The following is a 24,820-nucleotide window of genomic DNA, read 5'->3' on the forward strand; positions in this document are numbered from 1 at the left end:
CCACCACTATGTGCAGCTTAGAGAATGAATGGGTACATTAAAGAATGCGTTGTATTTTCTTCCTTGGCTTTTATTACGCGGTAACAATTTTTGTAAGGGTGTTTTTGACACTGCAGGTGCATGCATTTAATGCTATATTCCGCTGAACAGACCAGCAAAATGCTGCAATCGAAGCGCCAGTACAACGCAGTTTGCAGCACAAAAATAATACCACAGCACACGTTTATTCAACCTTCAAGCACTCTCGACACTCATGAAACACTTCAATACGTACACCGAGCTTTTTTTTGAAGCTGTTCGCGTGCTCCGGCTTCTGCCATGATGCCTGGTGAAATATATTTGCATGCTCAATTTTAGTGAAGATAAATTGCGTAGATTAGGTTTGAATTTCAGCTTATTCTAGCGGTGCAACTTTGCGACCACTCCAATTATTGTATATGTTTTTTTAACTTTCAATGCTATTGGTGTGCATTGAAGTAGCCAGTACTTTTGTGCATTGCAGCATTTCTGTAAGAACTTCTGCAAGCACTTCCGTTTCGACCAGCTGTTGAGCAGCTCTTTTCATACAATCATTAGTCTTTTTCGACGTGATCGTGTGCGTCTTTGTGGTGCTGACATGAAGCGAGCGCTCTTCATGCTATCTTGAGAATGTCACAGTTGTAAACATGAAGCTGTGTAATGCATGGAAAATGTGCTTGCCAACTTACACTATAATTCAGCTGCGTTCCGGAAACAATTTGCCTCGCCCAATGCGAGCAGGCATAGGTCAAATGCAGTACCTTCAATGACCACCTTTCTAATGTCGGAACTCCGCTACAAAATCTCGCACTTGAGTTACTTTTGCATTTATAATATCAAGAAAACTGTAAACAGGTCTTTTCAACAGTGGCTCAAGTAAGACCTTAAAAACTCCTTTTTTTTAATGTTGCCGACACTGCCTCCACGATGTCGTTGAGCACGTCGCTTAGTTCGTTAATAGGAGTTTAACTGCGCAAAGGCAACTAAGACCAAAGAGTGCCAGGGCTTTGTTTTTACGTCTGTGTGATACAAGTGAAGCGGTAAAGATCACGAAACGATGTGTATTAAAAAACGATAAGAAGTACAGTGTAAACGGCTCGAATAAACAAGTCGCCTCCCAATATGACAACACGGACTAAAATTTGAATTGAACAGATGAGGTTTAAAAGGAAGCTAAAAGCTGGGTTTTGACACAGACAAGAGAGCTAGGAATTTCCTCCCGCCGTGCTTGGCTACGGGGCCCTCTTGTCGGTACCAGTGTACCCTTTTTACGAGTTATGGGGATCAAAAATCAACTCTGTAGTGTTGCAGCCGTGCTCGCTCACTGTGGGGAGCTGTGTGAGTGAAAGACGACGAGGATACAGAGGCTTGAAGCTCGCTCAAAGCCCGAACGTTTGCCGAGATCTTTGCTGGACGTTGGAAGGCGACCAAGGTACTGCTGAGCCAAAACCCCCTCTTAGATTTGGTGGAGGCTGCTGTACGTTCCCCCTCACACCCTGGAGCTCCGTAGCCGCACCTTACCTTCGCCGTCCGTTATGCCCGAAGTCACCAGCCAGACAACCCCTCATCCCTTCGCCTACCATCTTCTGTTCTGGCGGGCTCCGGCAGCGCGATCCCAGCGTCTTCAGCGGTGCCGACGATCAGGGTGTCGACGACTGATTGCCGTCGTACGAGTGCGTCAGCGCTCACAACGAGTGGGACGATGCCACCAAGCTTGGTAACGTCCTCTTCTATCTCACCGACGTAGCCGAATTGTGGTTCAGAAATCGTGTGGGTGTATCTTGTGGTCCTATCTCACCGACTTGCCCACCTGGTCGTCCTTCAAGACCAGTTTCTCGGAGGTATTCGGCAGCCTCTGCTCCCGCGTTCAGTCCACCACCGAAACCTTCACAAGTTATATAGAAGGCGTCCTCGACCTGTGCAAGCGCGTCAACCCATCCATGCCGGAGTCCGACAAAATTAATAACATCTTGAAGGGTATCTCCGATGGCGCGTTCCAGATGTTGCTGGCAAGGAATACACAAACAGTGGTGGATGTCACACAGCTATGCCAAAGCTATGACGTCCTCAGGAAGCAGAGAACTTCTACTCGTCGTTCCAGCGTTCTCGACGAGTCACTTCCTGCGCCGGCTGTCTGCAGTTTGGTATCTGACCCGGCCTCGCTGCTTCCCGAGATAAAGGCCTTTATACGGGAAGAGGTGGCCCGCTAACTGTCCCTCCTGCCTGTGTCTGGCGACCCTGCGCCCTGCCTTGATCCCACACTTCTACGCACCATCCAAGAGCAGGTCGCCGATGCTTTGCCCTCCAGCCCTCGGCTTCCACCTGTGTCCGCCCCTCTCACATACGCTGAGGTCGAAGCCAGACCACGACGCCACGACGCCTATGTTTTCCATCCATCTGTCGCGCCGCTGCCACCTCCACCGGCACCTATTCGTCGTCGTCTGCCACCTCGCCACGCTGTCATGAACCCATGGCGCACCCACGACAACCACCCCATATGTTATGCCAGTGGCTTGCCGGGCCGCGTCGTACGGCTTTGTCGCCAACACGAGCCAAGTTTCCGGGACGGGGCAGGCCCATTCCGCTACGACCCTGCGCCTCCTTCACTACCCGTTTCCTCCGGCACCCCTGCGGACTCGTTACCTCTTGACCGCTCTTCATACTCTTCACGCCGGTCGCCCTCCCCGCGTCGCCAATCTGCCTCTCCCATGCGCGCACGCTCACCTTCCCGTCCAGAGGAAAACTAACAGCCGCAGTTCCGGAGGCAAGAACTGCGATTCTATCGAACTCTCGAAGTCCTCCGTCGTCACCCGCCAATGTTATCTATGTGTTTATTGATGGCGTCGCCGTTCTCGCCTTTGTGGACACGGGCGCTGCTGTATCCGTTATTAGCGCAGCCCTTTGCCAAAGACTGCGTAAAGTGACGACGCCTGTTTCGAACTTTTACCTCCGCACTGCAAGCTCGCACCGCATTCAACCTCTAGCTCATGCACAGCTCGCCTTGTTATTCGTGACGTTGTGCACATCGCCGAGCTTTTCGTGCTGTCCCGCTGTTCTCACGATGTCATTCTGGGCTGCGACTTTCTAACCGTTTATCATGCGATCATCGACTGCGCCCGTGCCAGCATTGAACTGTCTCCGCTCTGTGCCACCCAGCCGCGCGACACCACTCCCCGCCCTGGTAAAATGCTGGTCGCTAAAGATACTGACGTCCCTGCCTTCTCTGCCGCCCTGGTTGCCCTCTCTTGCTTCTGCGTTCTCGATTCGACTGTTCTCTTTACTCCGACTGTTGCTGGTGCCCGTCGCCACAGTTTCCTTCTTCCGTTCGCTCTTCTGACCATCTGCGATGGCTACAGCACAATTTACATCATGAACCCCTTTTGTTGCCCATCAACGCTTCTCCGTGGTGAATGCCTGGGACATCTCCAATCAGTTGACCATGCTTTCCCATACTCCGTCTCCGAAGAACCTGCCCCTGTTCAAATAGATATCATTGATTCGCATCCAGCTGTGCCAAACCAAGACACCGTTTCTGTTTTTTTCCTGATCTATCATGCCAGCCTTTCGCCACACCAACGTGCAAAGCTCGTCGAGTTACTTGAACGTTTCCGTCCGTCCTTCGACTTCCCGCACACCTCTCTTGGCCGCACATCCGTCGTAACTCACTGCATCGACACCGGCACGCATGCCCCTTTGCGCCAGCGCCCATATCGCGTGTCGGCCCCAGAGCGCACCGTCATTACCAAAGAAGTGAACGACATGCTTCAGCGCCGTGTCATCCAGCCTTCTCAAAGCCCCTGGGCCTCTTCCGTTGTTCTCGTGAGGAAGAAGAACGGATCCATCCGTTTTTGCGTTGATTACCGTCACCTCAACAAGATTATTCCAAAGGATGTGTATCCACTCCCCCGTATTGATGATGCCCTCAACTGCCTGCAAGGTGCAGAGTCCTTTTCCTTACTGGACCGCCGCTCTGGATACTGGCAGGCACCCATGGATGCTGCTGACCGGCGAAAGACGGCCTTTCTTACGCCCGACGGCCTCTACGAATTTAACGTCATGCCGTTCGGCTTGTGCAATGCGCCGGCCACATTAGAGCGCATGCTGGACACAATTCTCAGCGGACTCAAGTGGCACACGTGCCTCTGTTACCTGGACGGTATCGTGGTCTTTTCTCGAGACTTTTCGTTCCACCTGGCCCGCCTCGAGCGTGTCCTGCAATTTTTGAGCGACGCCGGCTTGCAACTGAATTTGAAGAAGTGCTGCTTCGCAGCCCGGCGGCTTACCATCTTGGGCCACGTCGTCTCCAAAGAAGGTGTCCTTCCCGATCCCGCAAAACTGCGCGCAGTCGCCGACTTCCCTCGACCCACATCCCTGAAAGGGCTGCGTAGCTTCATCGGGCTGTGTTCTTATTTTCGCCGCTTCGTGCGCAATTTCGTTTCCATCATCTCTCCTCTGACCGATCTGCTTGCCGGCGATGCCAACCTCTCGTCTTGGATACCAGACTTTGATGCGGCGTTCACCATGCTTCGCCGCCTGCGTGTGTCCCCTCCGATCGTCTGCCATTTCGACCCCAGCCTGCACACTGAAATTCACACTGACGCCAGCGGCGTGGGCCTTGGAGCCGTTCTGGCACAGCGGAAGCCCGGCTTCACAGACCATGTAGTTGCGTATGCCAGCCGCACTTTGACAAAGAATGAGCGGAATTATTCCGTAACAGAAAAGGAATGCTTGGCAATAATTTGGGTTATTGGAAAGTTGCGACCTTACCTATACGGTCGCCCATTCTCTGTCGTTACCGACCACCATGCCCTCTGCAGGCTGTCGTCCCTCAAATACCCCTCAGGACGTCTTGCTCGTTGGGCGTTGCGCTTACAAGAGTACGACATGGAAGTAATCTATCGATCTGGCCGTAAGAATTCTGATGCCGACGCACTATCGCGGTCCCCGCTACCTTGTGACTTCGACTCCACATCTTTCGCCACCACTGATGCCTCTTCCCTTGATATTTCCGCCATGCCATTTGAACAACATCAGGACCCCTGGATCACTTCCTTCCTCGCTCTCCTGTCTTCACCATCTCGGCGAACTGCGACCCGCACCTCTCCGTCGTCAAGCCCGCCACTTTGCCATACGGGACGGCCTCCTTTACCGCCGCAGCTACCCTCCCCACGGGCGCAAATGGCTCCTTGTCATTCCTCGGCACCTCCGTTCCGACATATGCGCCCCTTTCCGCGCCGACCCCCAGTGTGCTCACGCCGGTGTGGTGAAGACCTACACGCGCCTTCGACTCCGCTTCTACTGGCGGGGAATGTACCGTTTTGTCCGACAGTATGTTCGCTCCTATCCGGAATTCCAACGTCGCAAAACCCCTTCTCGCCGTTCCATTGCTCCGAGGCAGCCTTTGCCTTGCCCCACGCGCCCATTCGATCGCGTTGGCATCGATCTCTACGGGTCCCTTCCCATCACTCCGGCTGGACACCGCTGGGTCATAGTGGCAGTCGATCACCTTACCCTTTACGTCGAAAACTCATCCTTACCATCCGCGTCTCCAGAAGACGTTGCGTCTTTCATCTTGCATCATCTCGTTCTACGCCATGGTTCCCCTAAGAAACTTCTGAGCGACCGCGGCCGTGTTTTCCTCTCAGACACAGTCGAAGCCCTACTCCGCCAATGCCGCATTGTTCACCGCTCAACAACGGCTTGCCACCCTCAAACGAATGGCATTACTGAACGATTCAGTCGCACATTGAGCGACACGATCGCCATGTATGTTGCCTCTGACCACTCAAATTGGGACAGCATTCTCCCATTCCTGACATATGCTTACAACACTGCTACACCGAGCAACACTGGCTTCTCTCCCTTGTTTACGGCCGCGAGCCAAACTGTACCATGGATACCGTGCTTCCGTATCGCCCCGATGTCTCTGAGTCTCTTACCATTTCTCAAGCAGCGACCTATGCTGAAGAATGCCGCCAGCTTGCCCGCTCTCTGACAACGCACGATCAGAATCGCTAGAAGCACCTTCGTGCCCCTACCAGTCCGCTTCCTTCTTATACTCCAGACTCGGTCGTGTGGCTTTGGGTTCCTTCAACCAGTCCCGGTCTGTCCACGAAACTGATTTCAAAGTAGCAAGGGCCGTACCGTGTCGTCTTCCAGACCTCTCCAGTGAACTACATTATTGAACCGCTTTCGCCACCCCAAGATGCGCGCCGTCGCGGCAGGGAAACAGTGCACGTCGACCGCCTCAAGCCTTACTACGATCCGTCTACTGTGTGTGCTCCCTAACTCGGCAGGACGCCTCCTTTTCCGCCGGGAGGTAATTGTAGTGTAGCAGCCGCGCTTGCTCACTGTGGGGAGCTGTGTGAGTGAAAGACGACGACGATTCAGTGGCGTGAAGCTCGCTCACAGGTCGAATGTTTGCCTGGACCTTCGCTGGACGTTGGAAGGCGACCACGGTACTGCTGAGCCAGAACCCCCTCTTACAAATCCAACTTTATATACGCATTAAAATTTCCATGGTGTGTAAATAATGCATAACACTGTCGATTGGTATAATGGGGTCTTCTCCTAATAAAGTTGAAGGATGGAACGGTATATGGTATTCATAAAATTTTCCGAAATGAGTTCGGCGTTTTATAAAATGGAGAGTTAAAGAAAAAATGAATCCCTGAAAACGGGGCGCTAGAATGCTCCCATTCAGGCTGTTCTTCTACCAAAATACCAAAAGCGACTAAATGCGTGTTTGGTGCGTGTGCTCAATCCGTAACGTTGCATGTATTATTTCATGAAATCTATTTTATGGTGGCAATCCTTCCATCCTTTTATGTTTGATTTCATCAGGCGCAACTTATTATTTTCTTCAGGGTCCAATTCCAGCTGTCATATGGGCATCATCGCTTGCTTAACTGTCACTTGGTAGTCATGGTAGGCAATTTTTATTTCCCAAGGACTGCGCTCGGTTCTGTTTCCTGCTACGTAGTCGGCAGTCTCGTTCCCTACAATCCCAACATGGCTGGGAACCCAACAGAAGTGCATGTTGTACCGTTGTATCGCAAGTGTACGTAGCTGTTAGAGGATATGCATTAAAAGAGGGTTTCAGTTATTTGTTCAGACATAATTGCGGGCCTAGCGCTTCCCGTGCCTGTGCAAATTACTGCATTTTATTATTTTCTTTCGTTACTTTGTCAAGCGCGGATTTTATGCCATACAGTTCGGCAGAGCACACGCTTGCTTTTGGATTAATTATGATGGCATGGCCGCTTGAACCCTTCTATAGAGCAGCTGCACTAACACGGTCATGTGGTTTGAAGCCATCGGTATAAAACCTGCAAAGCCACCGTTTTTCTTCAATTTCGAAGAACTCACTTTTGGGCATATCTAGGGGTGTGACACTTTTAACGTAATTTGCTAGTCGAAACTTACACTGAACTAACTTTGCAATCAACTCTGCCATATCATTTTAATACAGAAAACGAAGTGCTATATCAAGATTAAATGTATATGCTTCAGCTATCTATTTTAACCCCATTTCTACTGAAGGTATGCATTTTTGCTTATTGCGGATAATCACCAAACGGTTGTATTCTAGGATCGACCAGCAGGGGCGATCCAGCAGTGAAAGCACCTTCTGTGCATATGCCATCGTTAAAAACATACTTCGTGACAGCAGGGATTGTTCGTACCATCCTACATACAAGCTTGGAATAGCCGATGTTCGGTATACGCCCAAGGCTTTAAGAATTATTAATTGGATTCAGAATTATAAAGAATTATAAATAAGAATTGTAAATTGGATTCAACGCCTTCAGAGTGGTCTGGCAGGCTTAATTATATACTATGCAACCGTAGTTTATCTTAGACCAAATCTGCGATAGGTATATGCGGATCGCCCCGCCGCGGTGGCTCAGTGGTAAGGCGCCCGTCTACCGAGCCGGAGTACCCGGGTTCGAACCCGACCGCGGCGGCCGCGTTTCGATGGAGGCGAAACGCAAGAGGCGCCCGTGTGCTGTGCGATGTCAGTGCACGTTAAAGATCCCCAGGTGGTCGAAATTATTCCGGAGACCTCCACTGCGGCACCTCTTTCTCTCTTTCTTCTTTCACTCCCACCTTCCTCCCTTCCCTTACGGCGCGGTTCAGGTGTCCGCGTAGATATGTGAGACAGTTACTGCGCCATTTCCTTTCCTCAAAAACCAATTTACATTTATATATATGCGGATCAGACAAGCTTCGTCTGCACAACATATCTTTTGAGACAGGACTTTCAATATATTTGTCAATTGCTGTGCGCGCAATCTCAACTCTTTAACAAGGGGCCCAAATGGTAGCTTCGCATCAAAAACGAAGCCGAGAAGCTTTTATTGTGTTTTCACCGGCATGATCTTCCAACTGAGGTTAAGTAAGGGACGGTTGAGGATGCGGCCTGGTTTGCGCGAAAAACAAACTACAACGGCTTTCTCTGGGGAAAACCTAAACCCGTTTTCATCAGCCCACTTTGTAATTTGACAGTAATCTGCACTTGGCCTTCGTGGATGGTGAAGTTACAGGATGAAAAACTATCTATGTACGAAGAATACTGTACACTTGATGGAGTGATGTCAATTACTGGGTTAATTTTAAGAGAAAAGAGCGTCACACTTGACAAACTGCCGTGGGGATTCCACTTTCCTGAACGAAAACACCCGAAAGAGTATTTCCCAGACGAACTCAAAAACAACGAAAGAAAAGAATTATTCGACGCATTGCAACATATTCCCACTAATTCCATTGTTGATGAGGTCCTGGAGGATGCAATACCTGCAGGTTGCGTCCTATGCTTTTTCTACATAAAAATACAGACATACAATATTGGCATTTGCATGGGCTTCATCAATTTGAGTTTCGAGACGCAGTAACAGGCCAACTGTGATCTATGTTCTCGGAATCCGCGTGGGAGCCGACGTATACAATTGTTCATTTCCAACACTCGTACCAGCCTTGTATTCACGACACGCTCGAAGGTTCTGCAAAGGAAGCAGATTAGAGTTATCGGACGATAACTCTGCATAGCATCGGTCTTTTCCCAGCTTCAGTGCGTGGATTACTATTGCTGTTTTCCCGTCTTCAGGCAGTTTACCTGCCTTCGAAATGCGATTAAAGAGGTGAGCAATGAATGAAGGGAAGAAAGGGGAAGTTATTGTGCCATGGAGTAATAAATTTCCTCTGGGCCAACAGTAGGGAATTTACAATTTGCAAGCACGAGATCAAGTTAGTAGAGTGTCAAATATTAGTTGTATTCTTCCCTTCCACTGGAGTGTGGAAGTCTTTTATGTTCGGAGTTTTTCCGATGCTTCAGGAAGTTCTCTGTGTATCCTGCATAAAATGTTCTATCAGGATGTTGCCTTTTTTGAGATGTGCTCCCGGCATCATTTCCATTGAGCAGAGGGATGGTAAACGCCGTTTTTGCCAACTCTCTTGCTTATTTTCTCCCATACTAGTTTACCGGAATTGCGGCTGTTTACTCCGGAAACAAATTTTTTTCAAGACCCATATTTTGCCTTCCGGCAAAACGTATCGGCCTTCTCCTTTAGTTTTTTTAATGTTATGAGGTTTGTGACAGTTGGATATCGTTTGAAGATCTGCCATAATTTATTTTGTGCCGTCCTCATTTGACGGGCGTCTTCGTTCCACCACGGCTTTGGGCGCTTTTGAAGCCTTCCAATGGAACGAGAGAATGATTTGGAAGCTGTATCTATGATTATCTTGGTAACCATTGTATTTTCTTCATCAATGATTAAATGTCCCAAATCTTCATCTACTATTGTATGTTCTTTTTAGGGGTTCAGTTTGCTTGTCCCAGCTGGCACTGAGGAGGTCGAGCACATGATGTCTAGCTGGGAGTTGTTGGAATTTGGAGGAGGATGGAGAAAGGTCACTTCCAAAGGGGTTATGTATTGCAGTCCATAAGTAATCGAGTGACAATCTATGTAATGCAAGCGATATATTTATAGCAGGATAGGTTGTACTTACCGTTTTTAAGTGTGTCGTGTACCTGGTATTGAATATTTTTCCATGTAAATTTGTCTTATCGCTCCCCCACAAAAGATGGTGAGCATTCATGTCTCCAAGAATCACGAAAGGTTTCGGTAATTGTTTCACCAAATGGTAGGCAAGTAGAGATGCACCAAGGAGGTTAGATGTTGATGTTTGAGCTGACACACTAACAGCGACGGCTTCTAGAGGAGTGTTAAAATAAGGACGGAAAACTGGGCGAGTTGGCGGGGATTCATACTTTCATCTGCGCAAAAAAAAACACGGACACAAGGTAGAAGGCACGACACGAGCCTCGTGTCGTGCCTTCTACCTTGTGTTCATGTTTTTTTTTTTTTGCGCAGTTGAAAGTATGAGTGCTAAAAGTCAGCTCCTTGACTATTACACCAGAGTTCGCGATGATGGCCACACCACCACCAGCGCCGCAGAAGTACTTTCTATTAGGCTAGTTGGTTCATCATAAATTTGAATGTCGCAAAGGAACGAACATAGGAAGACACAGAGGCGCTCTTTCTCTGTCGTGTATTCCTGTGTTTGTTTTTCACCGCTATTCAAATTTATACCAGCGCCGCCAACCAGGTCTTTGCGAAAAAGTGTGTAATGTTTTAATATATTGTTAGGAGTGTTGCTCAACAGCGTTTTCTGAAGACCCAAGTGTGGGCGGTGTTTCTCCAGTAATGTGCAGATGTCGTCATCGCTATGTCTTGCGCCTCTACAGTTCTATTGTAGTAATGAAACGAACGTATTTATGAAACAAGTTGCGGTCGCAAGCAAATTATGAAGAACAAATTCCAAATATGTACCATGCGGTAGGGATTACATCATTACGCCGTCGCCGGGTGTAGTCATACGTTATTTTCCTTTGCTACCGCGACCGCCATAGAGGCGGCAGTCCTTCGGCAGCAAGGATGCCGGAAGGCTTACTCTGACCTCACATCCTCCACGGAGGATTTAGAGGATGGTTCGGGGTCGAGATAGCTCATGGCCATCACGTGCACCGTTTTCTGTGCTGCAGCTGGACGAGGCTTGTCTTAAACAGAAGCTGTCTGCTTTGTGGGTTGAAGGGACAGGTCCAGTCCAGCGGCGCTGTCCTGGGTGCCTGTCACCGTGGGAGCCGCTGCCGATGGCTACGACATAGGGCCTCCAGGGAGATGGCGGGATGTTATCGTGAAATCCTGAGGCGTATGGGCTGTGCCACTGGCTTTGGTGCATTAGTCCGGAACTATGGGATGCCGACATTAGGTCTAGCAGGTCGACCTGTGTGCCAGCCGAAACTGAAGCCGGTTGCGGTCCCCGCTTCCCCGCTTCAGCAAAGGTGCGTTCTCTGGTTAGGTGAATCACTTTCTAGCCTCGGGGTATGATATGTTTTCTTTCGTCTTTAAACTGATGATTTCATTTTCTCTTTTCCATACTGGGCACGACCTGGAGTAAGCACCATGTGAGCCATTGCGGTTGACACATTTTGGTGTGCGCTCGTATCGCGCTTCTGAATGTTCTTCTTCCGTGCAAGTGACACATGTAGGCTTGCCATGGCATGCCAGCGAGCCATGTCCAAAACTCTGGCATAATATGAATTGTCTTTTATTTGGTATATATGGGCGCACTTTGCAATGTATATATGCTCCTTTGATGTAGTGTGGTAGAGTTGTGATAATAAATGTTAGGACAACGTGCTTTGTTTTTTATCTTTGCATTCCTCCTTTTGATCGTAATTCTGCGGGCAGCAATTACTCTTTGCTCAGCGAGTTCTTCCATTTCTTCATCAGTACTTTACAACAGTTAATGCTCGGCAATGACACCGTTCGTATAGTTAAGCGTATGGTGAGGAGTCACCTGCACATCCAATTCTCCAAGTCTCTGCAAGGATAGCAGTTTGCTGCTTTGCTCTTTCGTGTCAATTTCTACAAGGTCTCCAGTCCTGTGTTTCTTCTCTTTGTAATTTTTACCAACGCAGTTTGTGATGCTCTTTGAATGCACGAAGCGCACACGTTTGCTTCCGGCTCATCAGTCATGAAGTGTACGACGAGAAACATGTGAAAGGCTTCTGCTAATTTTTGTGATGCGATTTTGCTTGTCTTGGGTTCGAACCCTTTTGGGGGGCCAATCAGAGGGAGATGTTTTTGTTACCCATATGACAGTGCTTTTCATTCGACAGGCGAGCTGGTCGCCCACTACGGCGCCCAACCTGGGAATGTGTCATACGCATCAGCCATCGCGGCTACTCCAATAATACGCGACGGTTCCATACACATACGCATGCGTATACATGGCAGTTCCAGCATTTCCTCCAGCGGGCATACAACATCGGGATATTTCAGCAGGATTCCGGGATCTGCAGGTTGTGCGTCAGCTACCTCTGTGTGCGGACTTTTTATGGAATATAAGAAAAACAGGTGAACAGTTTAATGTTGCATATAAAAATCAAAGTGTAGCTTCCAGGCGTGCCGCATCGGACTTTCAGTATTAAAAAGAGCTAAATTATGCTGCAGCTACCTGGAAAGGATCTCCGAAGTATTCAGCATCGATGCATTTAGGGATGCAGTGCATTGTACAACATGAAGGCTTTCTCAACTCACGAGTGAAGATATCCAACACATCCTGGTCCAGACACCTCTTAGGCTTGCCACTTGGCTTGCCCGATTTCTGGGGCTTGCTTGCGCACGAATGAACTTCTTCATTCATATGAAAGCTCACCGCAGCAGCGTGCTTGCGTCGAGCCGTGATGCAAGCCTTGCGATTGCATTCTCCTTTTTCGATGAAAAACTTCCGTCTTTCTGGGCACGGCCACGCCAACCCGAAAAGACAGAACCAGCGAGAAGCGACAGAAAGTGTCCGCTGTTTTGTAGATGCATGTGCTCACTCGAGCTTGCTGTACACGTGTTCAACAAAGCATAACATGAATAAAACAGAGTAGCCTTCCAGATGGCGGCGTACATTTTCCTCTAATCAAATCTGCCGCAGTATTCCTGGGGCACCAACGATCGCAAAAACTCAAGCAAAAAATTAATTCAACTATTTCGCAATATAATATTATGAGTGCAATGTTTCGCGAGTGTGTGCACACCGTGACTAATTATGTGAACATAAGTACCCCGCGCGCGTCGCAAGTGTGGCTGTGGTTCGGCACCGCACACGGAACACCACATTAACACCATATATCGGTCTTACGTGTGTAAAGCTAATATTCTCAAAGAAATTAAGTACAAGCATGGCATAAGAAAAGAACGGAAATAAACTAGAGGCGCAGCACGCCTGGTTTTGAGTCGAATAGCATGATTTGTAGCGCCGAAACACGTTTTTCCCCACTACGTATACTTTCTTCTCTGGATGAGCCCAATTTGCTTCAGTAAGGCCGTAATATAAAACCAAAGCGTATCATACGGTGATCCACTCTTAGCCTGAACAGACGTGCGTGCCGCCCCGCTCTTCGAAGCGTCATTGCGTCTGTCCTGGCCGCGCATGAAAATGAAGAGGCAGACGGTGCCAAGCACCACCTCTAGGTCCTCCTGCGCGTATGCCAAATGGCTTCGATGCGCGGCGAGCGCGGGCGCTCATTCGCGTGTTCACCCTAAGAGTGGATCATTCTGTAGACCGCATAAAACAACAGCCAACAACAACTATCAGCAATTGCATCGCTTCATTTCAAAGAGCTGATGGTACTTCGCATATTTCAGACATATAATTAAACAGTGGACTTACGTCTAGGTACATGTCGTACACAACGTTGGTATTAACTTGAGAAACGCAATTTGCAGTAAAATGGTTCTCCTTGTCGTCGATCGTCTGCTCCACACTGTAGTCGAGGGAGGTTCTTTCTTTTAATTAGGATGGCTTTGCGGAACTGCGCGTCAGCTGAATGATCTTGGCACAGTGCATGCGATATATCGTGACAGCGCGAACGTGTGTACGTGCAAAGAAGCGCGCGTGCGAAAAGCGTAGCGGAAGCAGCGCGCAGTGTGGTAAAGTCCCAGTATTTAATTTTCCGCCGTGGATGACGCTGGACATCAGGCGCAGCGGCGCCACTCAGCGATACTTTGGGAGCCTATAGGCGAAAAGTAGTTAATGGCTTCTTCCGTTGCGGAGCGGCAGGGTAGGAGTAACCTTGACAGCCTATCAGCATTACCAAGACAACCGCCTTTCTGGTACTCCATGGCTTAATGATAGTTTGCTAGAAATTTTGACTGGCTGTGCATTCTTGATGCAGCTACAGAACTTACAGGTTTCTTAGGATCAAAAATTGAGACAGTGCTTGGTGGTCCGTCACGATGGGAAAGGAGCGACCGTAAATGTATTAGTGAAATTTCTGGATACCAAACATTACCGCCAGCGCTTCCCTTTTGAAGTGGTGCACGTAGTTTGTCTCTGCAGTCGTAAGCGGGCGAGACGCGTACGCTACTTGTCTTTCTTCTCCACTGATCACGTGAGAAATCACTGCACCGAACCTGTAGGACGATGCGTTGCACGTCAGCTTTGAAGGCTTGCCTGTGTCATGTGGCTCAAGCTCGGCATTGTGACAAATGAGTAATTGTCAACGCTCAAAACTCCATTTACACTTCTGCGGCTAAGTCCAATGATTTCTATTTCTGAGTAATCCATGCGTTGGCTCCAGCGTTGACGCGAAACATGGCAAGAACTTTGAGTAAAAGTTCAACAACCCATGGAAAGCCCTCAGCGCCTTTTCCTTCTTCAGTTCAAGTGCATTCACTGCTGCCTCAATCTTTTTCGTTGGCTTCAGTCCGATGACCTTGGCAAAACATGACGTAGTGAAGCTCTCGCTTCCATGATTACTACCTCGTTGGTATCTTTGACATGCGCTGACATCGCACAGCCCTGGGCGCCTTTTGAAGCGAAAGGCTTCACTATGCTCGTCTGGTTTACGCCTGGCGTAGGGTCGTCTGGCGTAGAGTCTGGCGTACGCCGTGATCAATATTAGCCACAGCTGCTCGTGCTCGAAACCGAGCGGCGTCACGCGGAGAGCAGGTGGTCATTGCTGCCGCAGCCGTCGTCGCCGCCGCGCACTGACTCCGTCGTCTGAGCGTCGCCGCTTCTCCTCCTCGCCGCCGTTTTACCCTTCGCCGCTGCCGCGCGGTCGCCGCCGCCGTCCCAAGACGAGAAGGTGTGAGCGGCGGCGGCGGCCATAGAAGAGGCGGCCATCCTGGCCACTATTTGACCTTTCGCCGCAGCCGTGCGCAGTGCACATCTGAAAGGAGGGGTATATAAGGCGGGCTTGCCCATAGAACAGGCGCAGACACTCGCCATGGAAGGAGAAGAAGAAGCAACAGTCGGACGGTGCACTAACACCGATCCAGAAGTGGTAGCTTGGGAGTTGGCTGAAAAGCAGCGAGAGCTTTCCGCTTATCCAGGCTTAACCTTAGCTAAGCCACAGCCAATTTTTTTTGGATTTCGCCTCCATCGAAACTTGGCCGCCGCAGTCGGCTTCGAACCCGGGTACTGCGGCTCAGTAGACGAGTGCTTTAACAACTGAACCACCGTGGCGGGTACTAAGACGGTGAAAACTGTTCCTCCTGAGATAGGACGCTACTCGGACGTGAAGCTGAACGGACCTGCCCCGCATGGGCTCCGTGCTTTCGAAGCGAAAAGCTTCACTATGAGGGTCGGAGCCGAGCTTCGCGTGAGCCGTGAGCCGGTACACAGATATGGCAGTCCTGCGCATGCGCGAAACCGAGTGAGGCCACACGCGGCGCAGGTGGCCGCAGACGTCGCCGCGGACTCTGTCGCCTGACCTTTCGCCGCAGCCGCGCGCTATTGCGCATGTGCGCCGCCGCTACCGCTACACGCGCTACTCCTCCTCGCCACCAATTTACCTTTCGATGCACCTGCGCGCTACTTAAAAAGAAGCTGCGTCGAGGCTGGGAATCGAGCCAGGGCCTTTGGCTTTTGAAGTGGAGACGCCACCACTCCGCCACGAAGGCTCATGGTTTGAGAATGAATACAAGCGCATCTACTGAATGCATGGCTCCCATAAATGAAATTAAAGGAATTAAAAATATGAATAACAAAAAAGTAAAAGCAATGAAAGACGGAAGAAAAAATAAAAATAAAAAGGAGAAAGCAAGAAGACCACTAAGAATAAGAAATAAACAGCAATTATAAATGAAGTGAAAAAAATATGAAAAATTAAGAAACGCAGTAAACACTAACAAAAAACAAAACTGAAAAAAAAACAAGCAGTGCGCCAGGAAACGCTTTCGCCTTTGCTAAGATCGGAGTACACGAGCCCGGGACGAATTCCTTCCTGACGTTAGTCATCATGAAGCAAAGTACAGCGAGGACCGGGGAAGGCGTCAGCAGCGACGGAAGCAGCGGCGGCGGCAACAAGGGGCCGAGTCTACCCTCGGTTCGCCGGACGACGGAGTCGTGCTCACAAGGTCAAGATGTCGCTGTTAATTGAAAGACGGCTGAGTCCTCAACAGAGGTCTCGTGCTTCGGACATCCGGCGGGGGAGTTCGAGAAATTTCGTTTCACCTGCTGGGAGGGAACGAGCAGAAGACTTGCCGCCATGATCAAAGCGGCAAATCAGTGTTTAATTACTCTGTCTCTGCCCCTTCCCATCTGCCGGGCTGCGAGAGAGCGAGAGAGCCCAGCAACGCCCCTGCCGTAGGTGTTACCACCAGCGTCATCAACTGCCCATCGGACTGAACAGCGTTCTTCGAACTTAATTCCCTAGTCAGGGATTTGGGAAATACGAACCTTATTAAACGGTATGTTTTTTAGGTGTCCAGAGGACTCCCATCTGGACTGTAAATGTGTAGAATAAACCTTCTGTACAGTTTCTTCCTTAATGGAGTTCGCCATCGTCCTTCGGTGCCGGGACCTGCTGACCTGTACGACAAACCCAACTCCAGGGCCCCTCCGTCCTCAACACCTTGCACCACTTTACAGACATCACACATATTGACTAGCGAAATTCACACACACAGGACCAGAGAAGGCAACAGAACACACGCTAGACATGCAACTTATATTTTTACTAGACGAGTAACGTATTTACCAGCCAACTTGTACTTGCGCCGCTGGTGCCACCACTCCGTTGGAAATGCGTAAAGTGACATATAATTATTGATACACCAGTATGGACAAAGATTGATACACGAAAAAGGAAAGCACAATCGCACAGGCACGAAGAAAATCTGATAACCGTAAACGGAAATAACCAGCAAGGTCTAACAAGAAACGAAGCTATGCAACAGGTATACGGTCTGACTGGAGCCGCGAAAGATAGGCCACAAGAATACAAAAAGGAGGTGTGAAAAATAGATGACGCGTAAAAGCATGAAATATGAAACAACCTTCGACGAGACGGCCAACATTGAGCTTGTCTACAAGTACACTGCTGGGCCACTCGTACAGACGATATTTGATGGAGGCGTGGCAACGCGCTTTGCTTACGGGCAGACGGGCAGCGGCAAGACACACACTATGGGTGGCGACTACTCTGGAAAAACGCAAGACTGTTTTAAAGGCATATATGCATTAGCAACAAAGGACGTGTTCAAGTTTCTGAAGTCTCCTAAATATAAGAATGATAAACTAGTTGTCTCTTCAAGCTTTTTCGAGATCTACAGTGGGAAGGTATTGGCCCTCCTCAATGGCAAGGCAAAGCTCCGTGTGCTGGAAGATGGCAAGCAGCAGGTGCAGGTCGTTCGCCTTGTGGAGAAGGAGGTGGACTTGGTCGAGGAGGTGCTCAAGCTTATCCAGCATGGCAACGGAGTCAGGACATGGGGGCAGACATCGGCCAACCAGAACTCTCCGCGATCGCAAGCAGTATTCCAGATCATCTGGAGGATCAGGAAGTCTGGGCGTCTGCATGGAAAGTTCTCGCTCATTGACCTGGCTGGGAATGAGCGGGGAGCTGACACATACAGCACCAACCGTCAGGCTCGTATGGAGGGCACCGAGATCAACAAGAGCCTGCTAGACCTCAAGGAATGCATTCGGGCACTAGGTCGCCGAAGTTCTCACCTCCCGTTTCCGGCCAGCAAGCTGACACATGTCCTCAGGGATTCGTTCATCGGCGAGAACTCCAGGACTTGCATGACTGCCTTGATCTCGCCAGGTCTAAGTTCCTTTGAGCACTCCCTTAACACACTGCGATATGCAGACAGGGTGAAAGAGCTGGGTGTTGAGGAGAGCTTACACCTGAAGCCCACCTCCAGCGACGATGAAGAAATGGCTCCGGACAGTGAGGAGGACGATAACCTAGCTCTGCTGCGGGCCTCTGATGACGTGGAAATGTCGGGTGATATGTAGACATTCTACGAGGCCTTCTCCCACCTACAAGAGATGGAAGAGGTAATCTTGGACCTGCACAAAACTGTTTCCGAGGCTAGCCAAGCATGGGTGCACCAAGACATGTACCTCCTTACCATGACCAACGATGTAGACTAGGACCTTGACTTGTATGTACAGAAACTTAAGGACCTGCTAGCCCAGAAAAAGGAAGTCCTGACCAAATGCAATGACAAAGTGACTGGGTTCCAGCAGCACTTAGCCGAAGAGCAAGAAATGAGCATGAACATTACTTCCATTACTTCCAGACGTTAGTCATCGTGAAGCAAAGTACAGCGAGGACTAGCGAAGGCTCAGCAGCGGCGGAAGAAGCGGCGGCGGCATCAAAGGGCCGAGTCTACCCTCGGTTCGCCGGAGTGGTGCTCACAAGGTCAAGATGTTGCTGTTACTTGAAAGACGGCTGAGTCCCCAACAGAGGTCTAGTGCTTCGGAGATCCAGCTGGGGAGTTCGAGGAAGTTCGTTCACTTGCTGGGAGGGAACGAGCAGAAGACTTGCCGCCGTGATCAAAGCGGCAAATCAGTGTTTAATGACTCTGTCTCTGCCCCTTCCCATCTGCGGTGTTGCTAGAGAGCCCAGCAACGCCCCTTCCGTGGGTGTTACCACCAGCGTCATCAACTGCCCATCCGAATGAACAGCGTTCTTCGAACTTAATTCCCCAGTCAGGGATTTGGGAAAAACGAACCTTATTAAACGGAATGTTTTTTTGGTGTCCAGAGGACTCCCATCTGGACTGTAAATGTGTAGAATAAACCTTCTGTACAGTTTCTTCCTTAATGAAGTTCGCCATCGTACTTCGGTGCCGGGGCCTGCTGACCTGTACGACAAAAACCTAACTCCAGTGCCGCTCCGTCCTCAACACCATGCAGCACTTTTCAGAGATCACACATATTCACTAGCGAAATTCACACACACACGACCAGAGAAGGCAACAGAACACACGCACGACTTGCAACTTAGATTTTTACTAGACGAGTAACGTGTTTACCAGCCAACTTGTACTTGAGCCGCTGGTGCCACAAATCCGCTGGGATTGCGTAAAATGGCAAATAATTATTGATACACGAGTATGGACAAAAATTGATACACGAAAACAGGAAAACACAATCGCACAGGCACGAAGAAAACCTGATAACCGTAAACGTAAATAACCAGCAAGGTCTAACAAGAAAAGAAGCTATGCCACAGGTATACGGTCTGACCGGAGCCGCGAAAGATCGGCCACACGGATACAAAAAGGAGGTGTGAAAAATACATGACGCGTAAAAGCATGAAATCTGAAACAACCCGCGTGACTATGCCTTCGACGAGACGGCCCACATTGAGCTTGTCTACAAGTACACTGCTGGGCCACTCGTACAGACGATATTTGTAGGAGGCGTGGCAACGTGCGTTACTTACGGGCAGACGGGCAGCGGCAAGACACACAATATGGGTGGCGACTTCTCTGGAAAAACGCAAGACTGTTTTAAAGGCATATATGCATTAGCAACAAAGGACGTGTTCAAGTTTCTGAAGTGTCCTAAATATAAGAATGATAAACTAGTTGTCTCTTCAAGCTTCTTCGAGATCTACAGTGGGAAGGTATTGGACCTCCTCAATGGCAAGGCAAAGCTCCGTGTGCTGCAAGATGGCAAGCAGCAGGTGCAGGTCGTTCGCCTTGTGGAGGAGGAGGTGGACTTGGTTGAGGAGGTGCTCAAGCTTATCCAGCATGGCAACGGAGTAAGGACATCGGGGCAGACATCGGCCAACCAGAACTCTTCGCGATCGCAAGCAGTATTCCAGATCATCTTGAGGATCAGGAAGTCTGGGCGTCTGCATGAAAAGTTCTCTCTCATTGACCTGGCTGGGAACGAGCGGGGTGCTGACACATACAGCACCAACCGTCAGGCTCGTATGGAGGGCACCGAGATCAACAAGAGCCTGCTAGCCCTCAAGGAATGCATTCGGGCACTAGGTTGCAGTGGTGCTCACCTCCCATTTCGGACCAGCAAGCTGAAAAAGGTCCTCAGGGATTCGTTCATCGGCGAGAACTGCAGGACTTGTATGACTGCCTTGATCTCGCCAGGTTTAAGTTCCTTTGAGCACTCCCTTAGCACACTGCGATATGCAGACAGGGTGAAAGAGCTGGGTGTTGAGGAGAGCTTAGACCTGAAGCCCACCTCCAGCGAAGATGAAGAAATGGCTCCGGACAGTGAGGAGGACGATAACCTAGCTCTGCTGCGGGCCTCTGATGACGTGGAAATGTCGGGTGATATTTAGACATTCTACGAGGCCTTCTCCCACCTACAAGAGATGGAAGAGGTAATCTTGGACCTGCACAAAACTGTTGCCGAGGCTAGCCAAGCATGGGTGCAGAACATGTACCTCCTTACCATGACCAACGATGTAGACTAGGAACTTGACTTGTATGTACAGAAACTTAAGGACCTGCTAGCCCAGAAAAAGGAAGTCCTGTCCAAATGCAATGAGAAAGTGACTGGGTTCCAGCAGCACTTAGCCGAAGAGCAAGAAATGAGCATGAACATTACTTCCATTACTTCCAGACGTTAGTCATCGTGAAGCAAAGTACAGCGAGGACTAGCGAAGGCTCAGCAGCCGCGGAAGCAACGGCGGCGGCATCAAAGGGCCGAGTCTACCCTCGGTTCGCCGGACGACGGAGTGGTGCTCACAACGTCAAGATGTTGCTGTTACTTGAAAGACGGCAGAGTTCCCAACAGAGGTCTAGTGCTTCACAGATCCGGCTGGGGAGTTCGAGGAAGTTCGTTCACCTGCTGGGAGGGAACGAGCAGAAGACTTTCCGCCATGATCAAAGCGGCAAATCAGTGTTTAATTACTCTGTCTCTGCCCCTTCCCATCTGCCGGGCTGCGAGAGAGCGAGAGAGCCCAGCACCGCCCCTGCCGTGGGTGTTACCACCAGCGTCATCAATTGCCCATCCGAATGAACAGCGTTCTTCGAACTTAATTCCCCAGTCAGGGATTTGGGAAATACGAACCTTATTAAACGGAATGTTTTTTTGGTGTCCAGAGGACTGCCATCTGGACTGTAAATGTGTAGAATAAACCTTCTGTACAGTGTCTTCCTTAATGGAGTTCGCCATCGTCCTTCGGTGCCGGGACATGCGGACCTGTACGACAAAAACCCAAGTCCAGGGCCCCTCCGTCCTCAACACCTTGCAGCACTTTACAGAGATCCCACATATTCACTAGCGAAATTCACACACACACGACACGAGAAGGCAACAGGACACACGCACGACTTGCAACTTAGATATTTACTAGACGAGTAACGTATTTACCAGCCAACTTGTACTTGCGCCGCTGGTGCCATCAATCCGCTGGGATTGCGTAAAATGGCAAATAATTATTGATACACTAGTAAGGACAAAATTTGATACACGAAAACAGGAAAACACAATCGCACAGGCACGAAGAAAACCTGATAACCGTAAACGGAAATAACCAGCAAGGTCTAACAAGAAACAAAGTTATGCAAAAGGTTTACGATCTGACCGATGCCGCAAAAGATAGGCCACACGGATACAAAAAGGCGGTGTGAAAAATACATGGCGTGTAAAACCACGAAATCTAAAACAACCCGCGTGACTATGCCTTCGACGAGACGGTCAACATTGAGCTTGTCTACAAGTACACTGCTGGGCCACTCGTACAGACGATATTTGTAGGAGGCGTAGCAACGTGCTTTACTTACGGGCAGACGGGCAGCGGCAAGACAACCACTATGGGTGGCGACTTCTCTGGAAAAATGCAAGACTGTTCTTCAGGCATATATGCATTAGAAGCAAAGGACGTGTTCAAGTTGCTGAAGTCTCCTAAATATAAGAAAATGATGAACTAGTTGTCTCTTCAAGCTTTTTCGAGATCTATAGTCGAAAGGTGTTTGACCTTCTCAATGGGAAGGCAAAGCTCCGTGTGCTGGAAGATGGCAAGCAGCAGGTGCAGGTCTTTGACCTTGTGGAGAAGGAGGTGGACTTGGTTGAGGAGGTACTCAAGCTTATCCAGCATGGCAACGGAGTCAGGACATCGGGGCAGACATCGGCCAACCAGAACTCTTTGTGATCGCATGGACTATTGCATATCATCTTGAGGCTAAGGAAGTCTGGGCGTCTGGATGGCACGTTTTTGCTCACGGACCTCCCTGGGAACGGGCGGGGTGCTGACACATCGAGCGCCAACCGTCAGACTCGTATGGAGGGCACCGAGATCAACAAGAGCCTGCTTGCCCTTAAAGAATGCATTCGGGCACTAGGTCGCCGAAGTGCTCACCTCCCATTTCGGGCCAGCAAGCTGACACATGTCTTCAGGGATTCGTTCATCGGCGAAAACTCCAGGACTTGCATGATTGCCTTGATCTCGCCAGGTTTAGGTTCCTGTGAGCACTCCCTTAACCCACTACGATATGCAGACAGGGTGAAAGAGCTGGGTGTTGACGACAGCCCAGAGCTGAAACCCGCCTCCAGCGAAGATGAAGAAATGGCTCCGGAGCGTGAGGAGGACGATAACCTAGCCCTGCTGTGGGCCTCTGATAACGTGGAAATGTTGGATGATACGTACACATTACACGAGGCCATCTCTTACCTACAAGAGATGGAAGAGGAAATCCTGGACCTGCACAAAACTGTTGTCGAGACTTGCCAAGCATGGGTGCACCAGGACGGGACCTCCTTACCATGACCAACGAAGTGGACTACGACCTTGACCTGTATGTGCAGAAACTTAAGAACCTGCTAGCCGACAAAATGGAAGTCCTGTCCAAATTCAATGAGAAAGTGACTGGATTCCAGGAGCACTTAGCCGAAGAGCAAAAAATGAGGATGAACATCAAACGGCCGGTGAAGTGAGGCGACGACCTTTGCATAATGCCTGATCAACATTGTTCAGCTGGCCCCTCTTCACCATTTGTCCTTGCAGTAGCCAGCTTTCCTTCTTCCAGATTTCTCACATTTGAAGACTTGTGTTTGCCCTCAGCCCTGTACATATTTTCATCGAGAGGGCATGCATGTCTCGGTGCTGTAGCGTACTGTCTCTCCCTCCCCATATGTTTTTCTCGCCATTCGCTGGAGCGTCTGCAGATGGCAACTATGTTGTGTGTAATATATTTGTATTGGAATGAAGAAGATGATTCAGCACCGCCACCAACGACGACGAAGCGCTAGCGCCGCCTGTCGAAGGCTCGTGCTGGAGAACTGCCGCTTGTGTACCGGTCTCTAGCCTCGCTGGTTCCTAGACTACTTGCGCCAGGGTCTTCGTCGCCGGCGCTTTGAACGTGCCAATAAACCGCTCTACATTTGGTGGAGGTTGCTCCATTCACCTTTCCCCCATCATCGTGGACCTTCGCAGTCGCACCATCCCGACGTCCAAGGCCGGTCAACAGCATGCCCCCCGCCGGAGCCAGTCATCTGTTCCGGTGCTGTCTGGCAGCGGGACCCTGCTGTTTTCAGCGGCCACTGCGACCAGGATGTGGAAGATTGGGTGGAATCGTACGAACGGGTGAGCCTCCATAACAACTGGGACGACCGCGTCAAACTCACCAACTTTATATTCTACCTGAGCGACGTCGCGAACCTGTGGTTCCGGAACACGAGGCCGACATTCCCACCTGGGCCGTTCTAAAGAGCACTCTTGCGGAAGTTTTCGGCCGTCCCGCAGTGCGGAAACTGCGCGCTGAGCAAAGCCTGCGCGTCCAAGCTCAGCACACGGATGGTACTTTCACCAGCTACATAGCAGATGTAGTTCACCTTTGCAAGTGTGTTGATCCGGCTATGAGCTGATCCGGCTATGGGCGAGGCTGACAAGATCAAGCGCATCATGAAAGGTATCGACGACGACGCTTTTCAGATGTTGTTGGCAAAGAGCCCCACCATCATTGCCTCGGTGTGTACCCTGTGCAAAGTTTCGACGAGTTGCGCAAACAACGCCTTTGCGCTCGTCGCCCTCCCTCAACTGCCAACTCCATCTCTGGCCTGGGCATCAACCATGACTTACTCGCTACCATCAAAGACTACGTTCGGGACGAGGTCGCCAGGCAACTCTCGCTCCTATCTAGCCAACACCCGTCACCGCTCGTCCTCAGTCCTGAGATCCGGCATGCCATCACGCAGGAGGTCGCCGATGCACTTCCTTGTCTTCGGCAACCGGCACCCTTGGCTCGCCAGGCCGGTCTTTTCCCGATCCAGCCCACCCCTGTTGCCGCGCCGTTGAGCTACGATCGTTCAGTAACCGTGCCTCCTACGCCCGCACCCGTGCCTCTCACATATGCCGACGCTGTCAGAAGACCAGCGCGGCCGCAGGCCTATGCATACGGTCCTTCTGCGGTGCCTGCGCCTGCTGCTCCCCGACACCGTTTCGCGCCCACTGCCTACAATCCTTGGCGCACGGCTGACAACAGACCTATCCGCTACTGCTGCGGTCTTCCAGGCCACGTCACGCGCCTCTGTCGACGTA

General features: G+C 50.2%; 3 pseudogenes; all 3 read left to right on the forward strand.

Moving 5' to 3' along the window:
• The first annotated feature begins 17,325 nt into the window (after nt 1-17,325).
• Nucleotides 17,326-18,612, forward strand: LOC149362257 (kinesin-like protein KIF2A pseudogene; annotated as a pseudogene).
• Nucleotides 18,613-19,645: 1,033 nt separating this feature from the next.
• Nucleotides 19,646-20,908, forward strand: LOC149362258 (kinesin-like protein KIF2A pseudogene; annotated as a pseudogene).
• A 1,048-nt stretch (nt 20,909-21,956) lies between these two features.
• On the forward strand, nt 21,957-23,276 carry LOC149362259 (kinesin-like protein KIF2A; annotated as a pseudogene).
• Nucleotides 23,277-24,820: the final 1,544 nt, after the last annotated feature.

Source organism: Amblyomma mixtum, chromosome 2 (assembly GCF_055824585.1).
Source record: "Amblyomma mixtum isolate Tamu chromosome 2, ASM5582458v1, whole genome shotgun sequence".
NCBI lineage: Eukaryota > Metazoa > Arthropoda > Arachnida > Ixodida > Ixodidae > Amblyomma > Amblyomma mixtum.